The following is a 15,173-nucleotide window of genomic DNA, read 5'->3' on the forward strand; positions in this document are numbered from 1 at the left end:
ATCTGAAATCAGCGTGAAAAACTGATTTAGAAAAATGTGCTGTGTTGTCAGATGATTCTGAAAAACTTTTTTTTGTTGCCTTGTGTAATTAGGAGCATATTCAGTGAGTAGAGGCACCCAAAAATGTTTCTTAATATCCTAACTTTAGATGCTTTAAAAAGGGGAGGTTAGGGCAGGTACAGAGATTCCTAAGTTGAGGCTCCAAATATGTGTGGCTAGTGCTAGAAATTACTGCTGAGCCTAACTTCATTCACCTACTTGCATCCTTTTAAAAAACCTAAATGTAAGAGCTAAGAGCCAAAAGAGTTTTAAAATCAAAAGTCTATTCAGAAAATTTATTTTGAAACAACTATAGTTTCCAAGTTTATTTATTCCTTATATACTGCCTATAAATGGAGATTGTCTAAGCAGTTTTTACATTCAGATACTCAAGCATTTTTTCCTTTCTGTCCTGGCAGGCTTACAATCTACCTAGTGTACCTGGGGCAATAGAGGGTTAAGGGACTTGCCCAGGATCACAAGGAGCAGTGCTGGGCTCAAACCCACAACCTCAGAGTTCTGAGGCTGCAGCTCTAACCACTAGGCCGCACCTTCCTTAATATTTAACTTTAATGCCTGTATGGAGGCACTCAGTTCTCTTTCAATACTCCTCTCTCATCTCTCCCCACCCCGGGCACTCCGCTCATCAGATAAGTCTCTCTTATCTGTACCTTTCTTCATTACAGCCAACTCCAGACTCCAATCTTTCTATTTTGCTGCACCTTATGCCTGGAAAAGAAAACTGCCTGACTCGATACATCAGGCTTTGTCTCTGGCAGCATTCAAATCCAGACTCAAAGCCCACTTCTTTGAATATGATTTCAATTCCAAATGCCAACCCACCTTCTAAACACCAGTAACTGTCTTATGAATCCCTCTGTAATTCCCCCATCTGAGCTCGGTGTATTGATGCACTTTGTTCAGTTTGGCTGTCTTGACTAGATTGTAAGCTCTTTTGATCAGGGACTGTCTCTTCTGTGTTTTGATGTACAGCTAGTAATGTGTATGTCTAGTAATGTGTACAGCTAGTAATGTACAGCTAGTAATGTGTATGTCTAGTAATGCTATAGAAAAGATTAGTAGTAGGTTGTTTAGCAATCTGATTTTCTTAGTTACTTCATAATTTAAGAGACTATTCCCATTAATTGAAAATATGTAATTATTCTGTAGAAGCATTAGATGTCTGGTTCTCTGTTAATAGGGGCCACTGGTGGTTGATTGATTCATGGACTTATACCCCCTCCCCCTTATACAAAACCGCAAAAGCGGTTTATAGCGCAGGCTGGCGCACTGAATGCTCTGCGCTACTCCCAACACTCATAGAGTTCTTAAGAGCATCAGGAGCAGCGCAGAGCATTCAGTACGCCGGCCTGCACTAGAAACTGTTTCCACGGTTTTGTAAAAGAGGGGGGGGGGATAATCTTATCTTGTTTTGCTTAAGGAAGTCAAACAAGAAGTCCATGCGTGGAATGGGGCAACATTAACCATGGATCAACCTGTCCTGAAAAAAATGGAAAAACAAAGGGTTGCTCAGTGAGTGAATCCCAAACTTGCCATGTTGACTGCTCATAGAGAATAACATGGGGACAAATTTGTCCCTGTACCTGCAGGATCTCAATATCCCTGTCCCGTCCTCATGAGTTCTGTCCCTGTTCCTGTCTCATTCCTGCAAGCTCTGCCTTAACCACACAAGCCTCAAACACTTATGATTTTAAAGTGTTCGAGGCTTGTGCAGATGAGGACAGAACTTGCAGGATTGGGGATATAGCTCGCGGGGACAGGACAGGGATAGAGAGATCCTGCAAGGATGGGGAAAATTTGTCCACATGTCATTTTCTACCTCAGTCCACATCTGGTTTATCAGCCAAGACCAATTTAATCTACTTTATTTAACTGTTCAATTTTTTTTTTTTAAATTTACTGAATTTTTTCATATATTACATTGATTACAAAGAGAGTGAATATCTTCCCACTAGATATCAGAAATATTAAGCAAATAGCAATACATTTTTACTGAAAAGTCCTTTAAGAATCACAATTAGAGGAGAGACAAAATACAGAAAATTGAATAAAAAAAACAACCCATGCAGAGTATGGCTCATGATATTAATTTCAACCCCTCTGTATGTATCTGAATGTCTGAAAAAAAGCAAGAAAATGTGGAATAATTCCCCCACCCCACCTCCCCGATCCGAAACTTAATTTTAAAAAATGTATTGTCTGTGCACATCCCTAGTGTAGAGGGAAATCAGTTCTGGGAACTTGAAGCGGACAATTGAGAGGGATGGGAAAATCTGGGATCTGCAGAAGGAACTAGTAAAGTAGAGAGAAAGTTTGGAGGCTGAGGAATAGGGGAAAGAGAGAAAAGGAGGTTCTAGGATTTGGAAGTGAGTCTAGATGAGTCTCCCAACTCTAGTCCTGTCTCTCTTCACATCTCCATCACTTTTCTCCTTTGCCTTAAATCTTAGGGTTTCTTCCCAGACCTTTGGCTGGATCTCTTTTCAGGATTAAGGTCAATAAGTTTCATTGACTACATGTCATCCTAGTTTAGAGCACAACTATCAGATAGATAACATTTCAAGATACAGCATCTCAAATTCTGGATATATAATCATGTGGGCTTCTAAAAATGCCCTGGTGAAGTTTTTTCTGACCAATGAAGCAGAACTGAGGTCTTTTTCTCCACCAGATTAGGTATATTGTGGTTGATATTAGCACACTTTCTCTTTGGGACTTTTAGTAAGATTACTTCTAAAAATGCTTCAAATAACAAATTGTAATTTGAGAAATATACAGTAGTTTGGCAAATATAGATAAATATAAAGGTCCTCCTGATTCTATATAGTCCATCTAAAGTTAGGTGCCAATATCAGCACTGATTCTATAAAATGTAGGCACCCATTACAGAATCATGCTCAGTGTCGCCAAAGTGTGTATAGGTGGCGCTCAGAATTCTAACATTTAGGCGTCCTCAATTTATGCCAGGGTTTTCTACGCCTAAAGTTAGGTGCTGCTATCAGACCCTAATGGCACCTGATTCACAAAGAGGTGTGTAGCTCAGAAAGCACATGATCTGCCCCTAACCACGCCCATTTTTAGTGTAGGCGCTTTGAATTAGGCACCTACTTTTCATAGAATTGAGTTGGAGTTAGGCGCCTTACTTTCAGTTAAGTCCAATTAAAGCCAGTTGTGAGGTATTGTGCCAGTATCAGCACTGTAAGCCTTTCTCAATTAACGTAGGTGCTGATAGGAGCACCTAACTTTAGGCAGACTATAGAATGAGGGCCAAATTGTGCACCAGTGTTGTAAAACTCTCAACTGAGGGAAGACATTTTTAACATTTTCTAGATATTAATATGAAAATATTTCTATAAATAGATAAGGAGGAAGAAGTGCATAGTAGAGTTTGACCTAGTACAAATAAACAAGTTGAATAGTCAGGAAAATGTTGGCAAAGGTAACTTGTGGAACAAGTATTTTATGTCAATCTATAAAGGAGGAGTTACATGAAGGAGGAATATGATTTCAGAATACTTGAGAAGGGAAGGCTGAGATGGGATTCCTGAAGTGTGAGTAAAGAAAAGGTAAGCAAATAGCTCTTCCATATAAATGAGGAAGAGCTTTCAAGCACTGGTGAGCTATACCTAAGGTTATCCTGTGAACCTACAGAGGTGATATCAAAACTGAGAAGAATAATTTTTCTGAGATTCCTTTTAGAGTATGATGACAGTCAGCTGATTTTATACTTGATGGACCTTTTTGTAGTTTCTTTCAGAAAGATTACAGTGGAAATCTGTCAACCTGGGTAGAAGGAAAGAATTACGAGGAAAATAGGATCAATAAGAAAAGATCAGTATGGATTTAGGGCAAATTGGCTTATTTTGGGGATGAAAGTAGGGTTCATTTTATATATTTGAATTCTGCCAAATCACTTGAAACTATGCATCAAATGAGCTTGTTGAGAAAGTTAAATGTACAGAAACATGTAGAAAAATCTACCCCTAATTTGACACCTGAAAGGAGATCATGCTGAATAGATATTTGTCCAGCATAGAGAGGGACAGTTCACACCAAACAAAATACAGCCAAAATAAGCACATAGGGTCTCAATGAACAGGGACTTGTTTGTATTGACCCAACATGAGCAGTGTTTCGATGTACAACACCTGCCTTAGGGGGTCAGCCCATGAGCAAAATATGATTACCAAACTTTGGGGATCAGAATCAGTCCTAAAGCCCAAGCACAGAAAGCAATCTCTTAGTCCTGTGTTGCTTCAGCTGATCCCTGAAATTTGGTAATCATATTTTGCTCATGGGCTGACCCCTGAGGCAGGTGTTGTACACCGAAACACAGCATGTGTTAGATCAATAAAGACAAGTCCCTGTTCATTGAGGCCCTTTGTGCTTTTCATGCTGAACAGATATTTGTGAAATGCTGAGTGAATGTTTTGCATGCCATCCTTTGTTGGTAATATCCGTCCTTGAGAGGCTGAACAATGGTAAGTTGCCTGTTAATAAGTACTGTATATAATGAGGCATTCAGGACAGAAAGGCCCTGAGTCATGACATGCATGATCCATCTCATTAACATATGAATAAATCTTTGGGTGAGGAGGAAAAGAGAAGGCCAGGAATCAACTGCTGTCTGAGATGTTTCTCCAGGAGTAGGGTGTGTGGGGGGGGGGGGGTACTGAATAAACCTAATGAGCCTTATTTAACATCATATGATATAACAGTGATAGAAATAGACCTGGAAGGTTGCTGAATTATGTCCTTCACTCCATCTAGGATAGTCACAGAGGGAGAGATAAGAACAAAACAAAGGGCAGACAAAGAAAGTATTACCTGACAATAATGCATGTCATTGAGTAACCAGGTACAGGTGGATTGATTTTTTTTTTTTTTAATGTGTCAAGCTTTACAAAGACTAGGGGGACACTCAATGAAGTTACAGAGTAATACAGTATTTTTAAAACCAATAGGAGGAAATATTTTTACACTCAGAGAATAATTAAGCTCTGGAATACGTAGTAGGATGTAGTAAGAGCGGTTAATGTAGCTAGTTTTAAAAAAGGTTTGGACAGGTTCTGGAGGAAAAGTCCATAGTCTGCTGTTGATACAGATATGGGGAAAGTCACTGCTTCCCCTGGATCAGTAGCATGGAATTTGGGTTTTTGCCAGGTTCTTGTGACTTGGATTGGCCTCTGTGAAAATGGGATACTGGGTTGGATGGACCATTGGTCTGACCCAGTAAGGCTATTCTTATGTTCTTATGTGTATACTAAAGGATCATAACCCCTCAAAAAGTAATGGATTGATGCCAGCAAATTGGTAGTAACCAATTACCATCTGGCAAGGTCAGGGCCAGTGTTAGGGAGTGGAAAATAGAGAAATTGCCCTAGCACCTGTCTTAAGCTTAAGAAGGCATAGCCTGTGTAGCTTTTTGGATCTCCCTTCCCAGTTTTTGCCCTGAGCCCCTTCATGCCTCACACCAGCTCTCAGGAAGGTTGGCAACTGTTTAGATTATTACGTAAACCTGGAGGTTAGACATAAGGGGTGGGACTGAGGTTTAGATTAGGTATAGGATTTACTAAGCTTCATTATTGTGCATTATTTGATAGTTAATGTATGTTAAGCAGTGTTAATGTGGATTTTAATGCAAAATAAACCAGGCTCAATGCATAACAAAGTAATGAGCTACATCACATGCAAACTAGCTCATTCCAGTATAAAATGGTTAACGTGGCTTGCATTAACTTTTACCACACCTGGGACCAGAGCGTTAACTAAACTTCTGACAATGTAGTTGATTTTCCTTGTTGGAGCCTTGGCATTTTAATATGGCTCATGGAGGATGATCTATTCTAGGGGTCCACTTTTCTTACATTTTGCCTCAGTCTGGTAATAGGGGGCTTCACTGTATGGGCCACTTGCCTATTCAATGATTTATTTTAGTACTGGGATGTCGGATCCTTAGGTTTGTTTAAAAGGTGATAACATTTACCGCATCTATATTTGATATAACAAACATAGCCTGCATCTTGTACATTTTGTCTGCAGTTTCCTTTTTGTTTGGTTATTTTAGTACTGTACATAAACTTTTTTTAGCCATTTTTTTGCTTCAGGCGATATCACCTGTTGTGCTTTGTTCATTCCTTCATATGCAAATGTTTGTACACGCACAAACAGACACATACCAAAGAAAGCAGATGTACCTTATGACCATGGTGTCATAGTAGAGGAAATGCTGGCCAGGTTCTCAGGCCTGCCAGCACAAGAAGAGAATCACTGCAGTGGTGCAGGACAAGAAGTGGAATGGAGGTTGCTGGTGAGGCGAAAGGCGAAGGAAAAGGAAATGAAAAGAGATGAAAGAAGGAAGGAATATAAGGGAAGAGGTCTGACTCAGACTCTCTAGACCCTTACCGCCAATTTATTTATACTTTCCTCCTGCACACAACTTACTCTGCACTCACTGAGCCCCTTCACAACTCACATCACCCCACTGCCACTCATAAACCCACACTGACTCACTTTTGCCCTTTCATCACGCATAATCAATGCTCTCTCTGTTTCTCATAACTCTCCCATTCAGTCAGTCAGTCACTCAGCCCGTCAGGCATTCCTAAATCCGTTCATCCATTCAATCACTCAGAACTTCTGCTACACATTGCATCTTATTCCTCTCAGTCATTGTTGCACCACTAACCACAGCCACATGTACTCAGTTCCTCTCTCAATTAACTGCCTTAGCTCTGCTGTTCACTCATGATTAGAGAATGACACGGTGACAAAATTCATCACTGTTCTCATTCCCGTGAATAACCACGGGAAACAATCCCGTGCCATTCTTTAGTGTCTATCTCAACCTCAGTCCTTCTACACCAGCATTCTTCAATTCAAGGCTTGAGGGTCAGTGACTGAACCCATTCGTACTCTGATTCTTATGTGAGCCAAGTATAAGATAATTAAGCCATTGTGACATCACTGATAATCTTGGCTCTTTCTGGGCCAGGGGTTCTCAATTCAACCCTAGGGACACATCCAACTAGTTAGGTTTTTAGGGTACTCACAATGAATAAGCATGGAGCAATGCTTGCAGATTTATTTTATACATATTCTTTGTAGAAATCTTGAGAAACCAGACAGGCTTGGTGTATCTCAAGGACTGGGTTGAGAACCCCTTTTCTAGAAAAAATTTCAAGTTAGGGCTTAGAAAGCAAGTAGTTCACAGTCTCTCTCCCTCTCAAAGCCACTCCTGATATATGCATCCTTCTTTTAACCTATTAGTTTCAAGTTTATTAAAAATTTGTTGTACACGCAATTGCAAATATTTCAATGCGTATGACAATTTAAAATTGGGAAACAAACAGTAAAACAACTTTGTATAAATAAACATGTGATAGTGTATACGTAAAATAATTACCAGTACAAAAGGAAAAGAGGGTGAACTACAATCTTTAAAGAAAATAGAGATACATTTAGGGGAAAAAAACAACTGGAGGGTAATAGAAATCAATCTTGAAAGCATGGCTAAACATGGAAAAGAGGTAAAGGAGATTATGACCTATATGTACAATCTGATTGAAATTAAGTATTAGAGCATATGCTTTAATGATAGAAGAATTATGTTTTCAAGTTTCAAGTTTTATTAGGATTTTATATACCGCCTATCAAGGTTATCTAAGCGGTTTTTACAATCAGGTACTCAAGCATTTTCCCTATCTGTCCCGGTGGGCTCACAATCTATCTAACGTACCTGGGGCTATGGAGGATTAAGTGACTTGCCCGGGGTCACAAGGAGCAGCGCGGGGTTTGAACCCACAACCCCAGGGTGCTGAGGCTGTAGATCCAACCACTGCGCCACACACTCCTCAAATCTATGTCTCAAATGCATCCCTATACAAGTAACTTTTTAAAGAGCTTTTAAATTTTTCTAATGAGGATTCACCACGTAGGTAAATTGGTAAGTTGTTCCAGATCTGGGGGTACTATAACCGAAAAGATAGTAGATCTCCTAGTACCTATTACTTTTAACGAAGGGATAGTCAGCAGCCCTCATGGCCTTTGACAGACATCCAGAGAGTCAACTCAACATCCATCTCTGCAGTAATTCAGAACCCATCTCATCAGTCACAAAACATCTACCCCTTTAGTTTGACAGGCTGTCAGCCAATTGATCAGCATCTAGATACAGTACAAAGGACTCATCTTGCTAGGGCCAAACTCTTGTTTCAACTACCTACAGTAAGTGACTTGTTTATGGTTTGTGGTTTGTTACATTTAATATACGGTATGTCTTTTCCTTGGGCCAACAACAGAGCATTGGCCTTGTTTGCAATAAACAGTTGGAAATCAAGAAAAGTGAGTCTTCCTTTTAGAAGTTGAGCTGGTTATGTGACTGTTTAGTAATTAAGACAATCCAAGAACATAAGACCTTTGAAATTAAAATGATGAAATATTTTGACATCTACCAGACAGGACTTACCAAAGATCTGGGCTTTCTATCCCACTACAAAGACTTTCAAAACTGCTTTGTTATCTCTCTGTCTCCTGCTTACCCACCCACCCTGCCCTCTTCCTGTGAAACTATCCCTGAAATGCTTTCATTTTCTCCTTATACAGTAGAATCTCAGTTATCCAGAACCCACAGGGTTTGGTGGATACCGGCTAACTGTTTTTCTGGATAATTGAGAGAGTGTTAGAAACCATGTCTAACACACTCTCAATCCTTCCCCCACCCTTTCAAGCCCTGAAGTGGCAGAAGCAGGCGACAGTCCTGAGCTACAAACTCCCTCGCTCTTTCTTTCTTTCTCTCTCTTCCTTACCCAAAGCACAGGAGGCAGGGTCTTTCCTATGACGTGTCGGAAATGACTCATCAGAGGAAAAGCTCTGCCGGGCTGGCCATGAGCAGCATGTGCCTCCTGCTGACTGCTGTGCTTTAGGTAAAGAAGAGAGAGTGAGGAAGGGAGGGAGCGAGGGAATTTGCAGCTCAGGACCACCACCTGCTTCTGCCACATCGGGGTTTGAGGGAGGGAATGAGGAGGGCTTTGTGGCTCAAGACCGCTGCCGCGCTGGTGCTTTGGGGCAGGAGGGAGGATTGTAGCTGTTTCGGGGCTTGGGGGGCTTGAGGGAAGGAGGATTTGGGGCTCAGGATGCTACCACTGTTGCTTCGGAGGACATTGTTTTTTCCACCAGCGATTTTTTTGCCGGTTGTGTGAGAATCCTGGTTAACTGAGACCCGGTTAACTGAGATTCTACCATATATACTGATAATTGTCAACATTTGCTTATTTCTGATCTGAAGAAGAAGGGTTACCTTTGAAATCTCATCATAAAATGCATTGAGTTAGTCCAATAAAAAAGGTATTACCTTATTTCCTTTGTTTTATTTCTAACCCCTTAGGCTTTATAGCTTATGCTGCTGCCTGATGGAGAATCCTAGTTCCCTACTTTGCCATGTGAGGAAAAAGGTTCCTCAACCCTACAGGTGTCAAACTCAAGGCCCATGGGCCGAATCTGGTCTGCCTGGCCGTTTTATGCAGCCCGTGGTGCGATGTGGCATTTTCATTGCTGCCCCCGGTGTTATCTTCTGGCCTGCTCCCTTCTCCTCACTACTGCAGTGTGCACAAAGCTGCGGGCGACAGCTCCTACGCACGTCCTACGCCTGAACTGGAAGCCTTCTCTCTGACATCGCAATATCAGAAGCCTTCTCTCTGATGTCACAACATCAGGAGAACTCACGGCAGTCATTTCCTATTGGCGATCTGCACAGGGCAGGAGCGTAGGAAGATCGCTCCTGCCCCGAAAGCCTTCTAGACCACCAGGTAAGGCCGGGATGCCGGGGGAAAGGCGAGAGGGAGGCGGGGGTGGGTCAGAGCCGGACGAGAAGATATTCGTGATTTTTCTCCATTTGCGGTCCGGCTCTGCCCCTATCCCCCGCGAATACCGAGGGAGATGTGTAATGCATTTGTTTCTTTTTCTCTGGGGTTGTACTGCATGCAGAGTCTTGAATCTTTGGGTTTCATTTGCACATATTAGTACTTTTAGTTTGTGGTCCCGTATTTGCGTAGGGATTATCTGTGTTCTGGTAGAAATGAATGTTGAGAAGCATACAGTGTGCTTTGTGTAGTTTAATTTTGTGGTTAAACATTATGCATTGTTAATAAGATTATATTGTGTGTATATATGAAAATGAATGGGAAAAATGGTGTTACAATTAGTACTATTCCTGGGGGCGGGGTCTGGCCCATGACTTAGCCTGTGTTTTGGATTTTGGCCCCTTAATATGACTGAGTTTGACACCCCTACTCTACCCCAATGCAACCCTAATCTCGAGGCACACCTAGCCAGTCAGGTTTTCAGGATCACCACAATGAACATACATGAGATAAAATTGCATATAGCAGAGATCCATTAGTCTTATGCAAACTTATTGTGGTGGACCTGAAAACCTGACTAGCAAGATGTGCTTCCAGGAAAGAGCTAAGAAGCACTGGTCTACCCAAACAGGGAGTATCCTGAGGATATCAGTACTAATAAAGGCTCAGTAAGGAAGGCTTTTTCGGCTTTGGCTTCTATACAACAGCATCTCTTTCACTGCTAAAAATATATTTCAAAGGCACCACAGATTCACATATCTCATTTCCAAGGATTTCTGACAGCAATCTGACAAACAAGGTCTTAAGAAACCCTAGCAGGTTTTGCTTCAGTTGTAAAATAACCAAGACAAATGCAAGAGGGAGTGAGCTATAAAGGTAAATATCTGTATGTGCCCCTTGAGAAGACTGTTGAGAATGAATCCTGTGTAACATGACAGGATATATAGCTTTTATATGGCTCTTATTTCCCAGGCAGCCTGCATAAAAAAAAAAAAAACTAAACAGATTGGAGATATTTTTGCAGCTTTTCTTTAAGGCTGAATTGACCCCCATAATTTTACATTGAAGAAAACACTTGACCTCATTACATTTAGGCTGCCAGTTTTATATCATATAGGCAGTTTATTTGTGTTTAGGACCCAAGGGGAAATAATAGACACTGAAACCCCAGCGTTAATATATTTTTCTCCTTTCTGTTTTACTGTCTTCCACTCTCACTCCAGTTTATTTTGGGAAGCTGTCACACTCCCAAGATCAATGTAAAAGTCATTGTCAGCTAGTACAAGAATTAGCTTGCAATGCAGCTTATTCAGCTACTTGTGCAGATAGAAATGGATTCATTTTATTTTAGTTGCTGTTCTCCTATTCCTCACGATCTTGGGAGACATGGTATGGTAAAGAGAAAAGAAAAACGGTGAAATTCTGGTTTCTATGGCAATCAGATTCTTGGCTTGCTTGTGACCTTCACTTGTTCTCCTCTATTGTACCAGATATGTTTTTTAAAATCAAATTGCTATAGAAATTCAAATTACAGTTACTAGACATCCAGGAAAACCCAAATATGTCCTCTTTTTTAAAAAATAGGGGAGTCTATAGCTGGCTCTCCCGACCCCACCTACCTCCTTCCTGAGCCCAGCCGCTATAATTTAATCTTCAGGCAGTCAGCAGCAGCAATGAGGTGAGCCTGCTGCTGCCGGCCTGCCCCAGAAGCTGCCTCTCTGCAGCACTTCCTGTTCCCTCATAGGCGGGACCTGCAGAGAGGTGGCTTCTGGGTCAGGCTGGCAGCAGCAGGTTTACCTCGTTGCTATTGCTGCTGGCTGTTTGAAGATTAAATTACAGTGGCTGGGCCCACAGAGGAGGTAGGTGAGGGTCGTGAGGGGAAGCAACATTGGAGGTCAGAGGAGGGAGCTGGAAAAGCAGCATGGAGGGGGGCTGGAGAAACAGCATGGATAGAGGGAGGGAGGGAAGGCTGGAGAAACAGCATGGATGGATAGAAGGAGAAACAGCACGTGGGGGGGAGCTGGAGAAACAGCATGGAGGGAGGGAGATACAGCATGGAGGAGGCTGGAGAAATAGCATGGATGGAGAGAGGGATGGAGAAACAGCAACTCGATATTCTACTAGTAAAAAAAATAAAGAGGGTTTTTTTTTTAAACTGGACGAAACTAAAGATTATGATATTTAACTTAATTCCATAAAATTGAAAATGAACGGATTAAGCAGTATCATTGTTGTTTTTTTATAGTTGGCCGTGTGTATGAATATACTGCTTTTAAGATTCAATGTTTATTATGCTGCCCTATTTGGTGGGCATTTTTTTTAAAGCTGACACATTATAATTAATAAAGTCAGAAAAAAATACTTTTTTCTGTGTTTCTTTTTTCTCAGTTTCTTTTTAACTCTCTTTTCCAGGGTCATCTGTCTTTTTGATATTTCTTCTCTCTCTTCATCCCTATCCTTATCCTCCTCTCGTGTTCAGCAACTGCCCTCTCAGTGTCCTTATTCTTCCCTTGTGTCCAGCCAGGGCAGGATTAATTTGTTGAGGGCACCTAGGCACCCAAGTACACTGGGACCCCTGCCCCGCCCCACCCCACCATGTGCCTAGGCGGAAAGGAAGCTGTGTCAGAGGGAAGCTTTGGGCAAGCAGCACCGCTTGCATAATTACAGTTCCCGTTGCCTTTCTTACCTGTGTTGCATGCTTGTGTTACTTTCCATCGATGGGGGGGTTCTGCGTTTCCAATCAATGCTGGAGGGGCCCATCACTGTTTGGAAAAAACAATGTTGATGACCTCCTTCATTGGGCCCCCCTGACCATTTTGGGCCCTAGGCACGTGCCTACTTGGCCTATTGGTTAATCCTGCCCTGTGTCCAGCATCTCTTCTCTATGTCCCTGTCCTTCTGCTTATCGAGCTTGTCGTCACTCTTATTCCCCCTTCCACACTGCCCACTCTGGGCCCAGTGTCTCTCCCTCTCTCTCCCCTTCCCCCTCCACAGACTGGCATCACTCTCTCACCACTGGTTCAGGTCTCTCCCACTCAGGGTCTTTCTCTTTTTTTTCCTTCTACGTACTCTAGGGTTCAGCATCTCTCTTTCTGTCTCTCTATTTCCCTCCACTTATCGCTTTCAGTCCAGCATCATCTCTCACCTTTTCTTCCCCAGCTCTCTTTCTCTTTCGCTTCCTTCTGCCTCAAACTTCACCCCCCACTATGCAGGTGCCAGCATCTTTCCCCCTTTCTTCCTTCACCTAAAAGGTCCAGTTTTCCTCTCTTTCTATGCCCCCCTCCACAGGACCAGCATCTGCTCTGCTTTTCCGCAAGGACCAGCATTTCTATTCCCCTCTCTCTCTCTCCACATAGGTCTCGGCATTTCTCTAACTCCCCTCTCCTCCTCAGAGGCCCTTGAAATCCATTATGAGCAGCCAGCAGAGGCAGCAAGGTAAACAGCCTGTTTTTAGCTGGTGCCACAAGGGCCTTTCCACTGATGTGTCCCACCCACAGGAAGTGGAATCAGAGAGGCAGGAAGTGGCAGTGGAAAGACCTTGACAGAGGTGGCCAGAGGCAGGCTGTTTGCTTCATTGATTCTGGGCCTTCAGTTTTCAAGGGCCTGGGGAAAATACTAGACCTATGCAGGCATAAGGAAAGGGGGCGGAATTCATAGGGTGAGGGTTCAACAGTAGGTGGCCCCTATTATTGGGCAGCCCTGGACATTTTGTTGGGGACATTTATACCTCTTTGGGGGACCATGGTGGTGGGGTGGGGGTAGAGAAAGTGAGAGATGCTGGGCTAAGGAAGTAGTGGAAGGAAACAGAGTGAAAGTTTATGTGTGTCAGAGGGAGGAGAAAGGAAGGGATGCTGGGATAAGAGTGGGGATAGGATGAGAGAAAGAGATGCTGGGATGTGGGAGGAGTAAAAGGAGGAGAAGAAGAGATGCCAGGACATGAGGGGAAAGAAGGAAGAAGGAGAGGTGCTGGATCCACAAGAGGGAGACAGGAGAGAAACCTTTGTTGAACCCATGGGAAGGGAAAGGGAAGGAACAGAGAGGGAGAGTTGCTGGCTTGGGGAGGGGGAGCAGGAGGAAAAGTAGAGAGGGAGAGATGCTGGCGCATGGGTAGGGGGAATAGGGACACAGAATTATGGTATGTTGGACAGGGCAAGAATAGGGACATAGAAGGGGAAGATACCCAATATTGTGGGAGGACAGGGGCAGCAACACAGTGGTGATGCTAGGCAGGGTTTGTAGGGATGCAAAGAAAAGATAGATAGTGCATTTGGAGAGAGAATAAATGTCAAATGGACAAAGAAACCCTGGCAAGACAGTTAAGAAAAGATGGAGGAAAGCAAAGCAGAAACCAGACACTGGGACCAAATGATAAGAAAAATAAAATGACCAGACAACAAAGACAGAAAAAAGAATTTAATTTTCTATTTACTGATTAAAATATGTTAAACGCCTCCCCCCCCCCCCCCACAAGAAAAACCTCATGCATTCTCCAGCATTGCGGGAGGTAAATCTGCTGCCTTGGGATTGGCATCTTCAGCTCTAGGCAGGCTTGGGGCCCCCTAAAGCATGGGGGCCCTTGCACTCTTCTAAGGCTGGATCTGTTCTAAATTCTGGTGCTGGTCCTTATTGTTTGTGGTCAAACTTCATTTCTGGTCTAATGTGAGGATACAGCATAAATCCATTCTGCATCTGCATATTTTGTTATTATTTTTTTTGCTATAGCTGCCCTTTTTCTTATTTCCCCCAGGACTATATATAATTTTCCTGCTTGTTCTTTTGTGAAAGTCTGATTTTTCTCTCTCAGCCTTGGGAAATGAGAGTCTATCTCTCATGTCTGTGTTTTGCACTGTACAGGAGCAAATGCATTTCTGTTTCTATTTCTTCAGTGTTGCACTGTATTTAGTCTTGTTTCTGGGAATTTCCAGTTCTGTTTTTGGCTCTACATATTTAATTTGTTCTGTATTTTGTGTTTTGCATGTGCAACTGATGTGAGGCGCTCTGCTAACCCAAAGTTTCTGTTTTCCAATTTTTCATCTTCCAATAGGAGATACATTGGTGTTCTAATGCAGTGCTTCTCAACCCTTTTATGAGACACACTCAGCCAGTCAGGTTTTTGGGATATCCACTATGAAAATGCATGAGCTAGATCTGCATGCACTGCTTCCTTGGTATGCACATCTATCTCATTCACATTTGCTGTGGATATCCTGAAAATCTAACAACAAAACAAATTGTGGACGAAACACAATGTTCTTG

Source organism: Geotrypetes seraphini, chromosome 6 (genome assembly GCF_902459505.1).
Source record: "Geotrypetes seraphini chromosome 6, aGeoSer1.1, whole genome shotgun sequence".
Taxonomy (NCBI): Eukaryota; Metazoa; Chordata; class Amphibia; order Gymnophiona; family Dermophiidae; genus Geotrypetes; species Geotrypetes seraphini.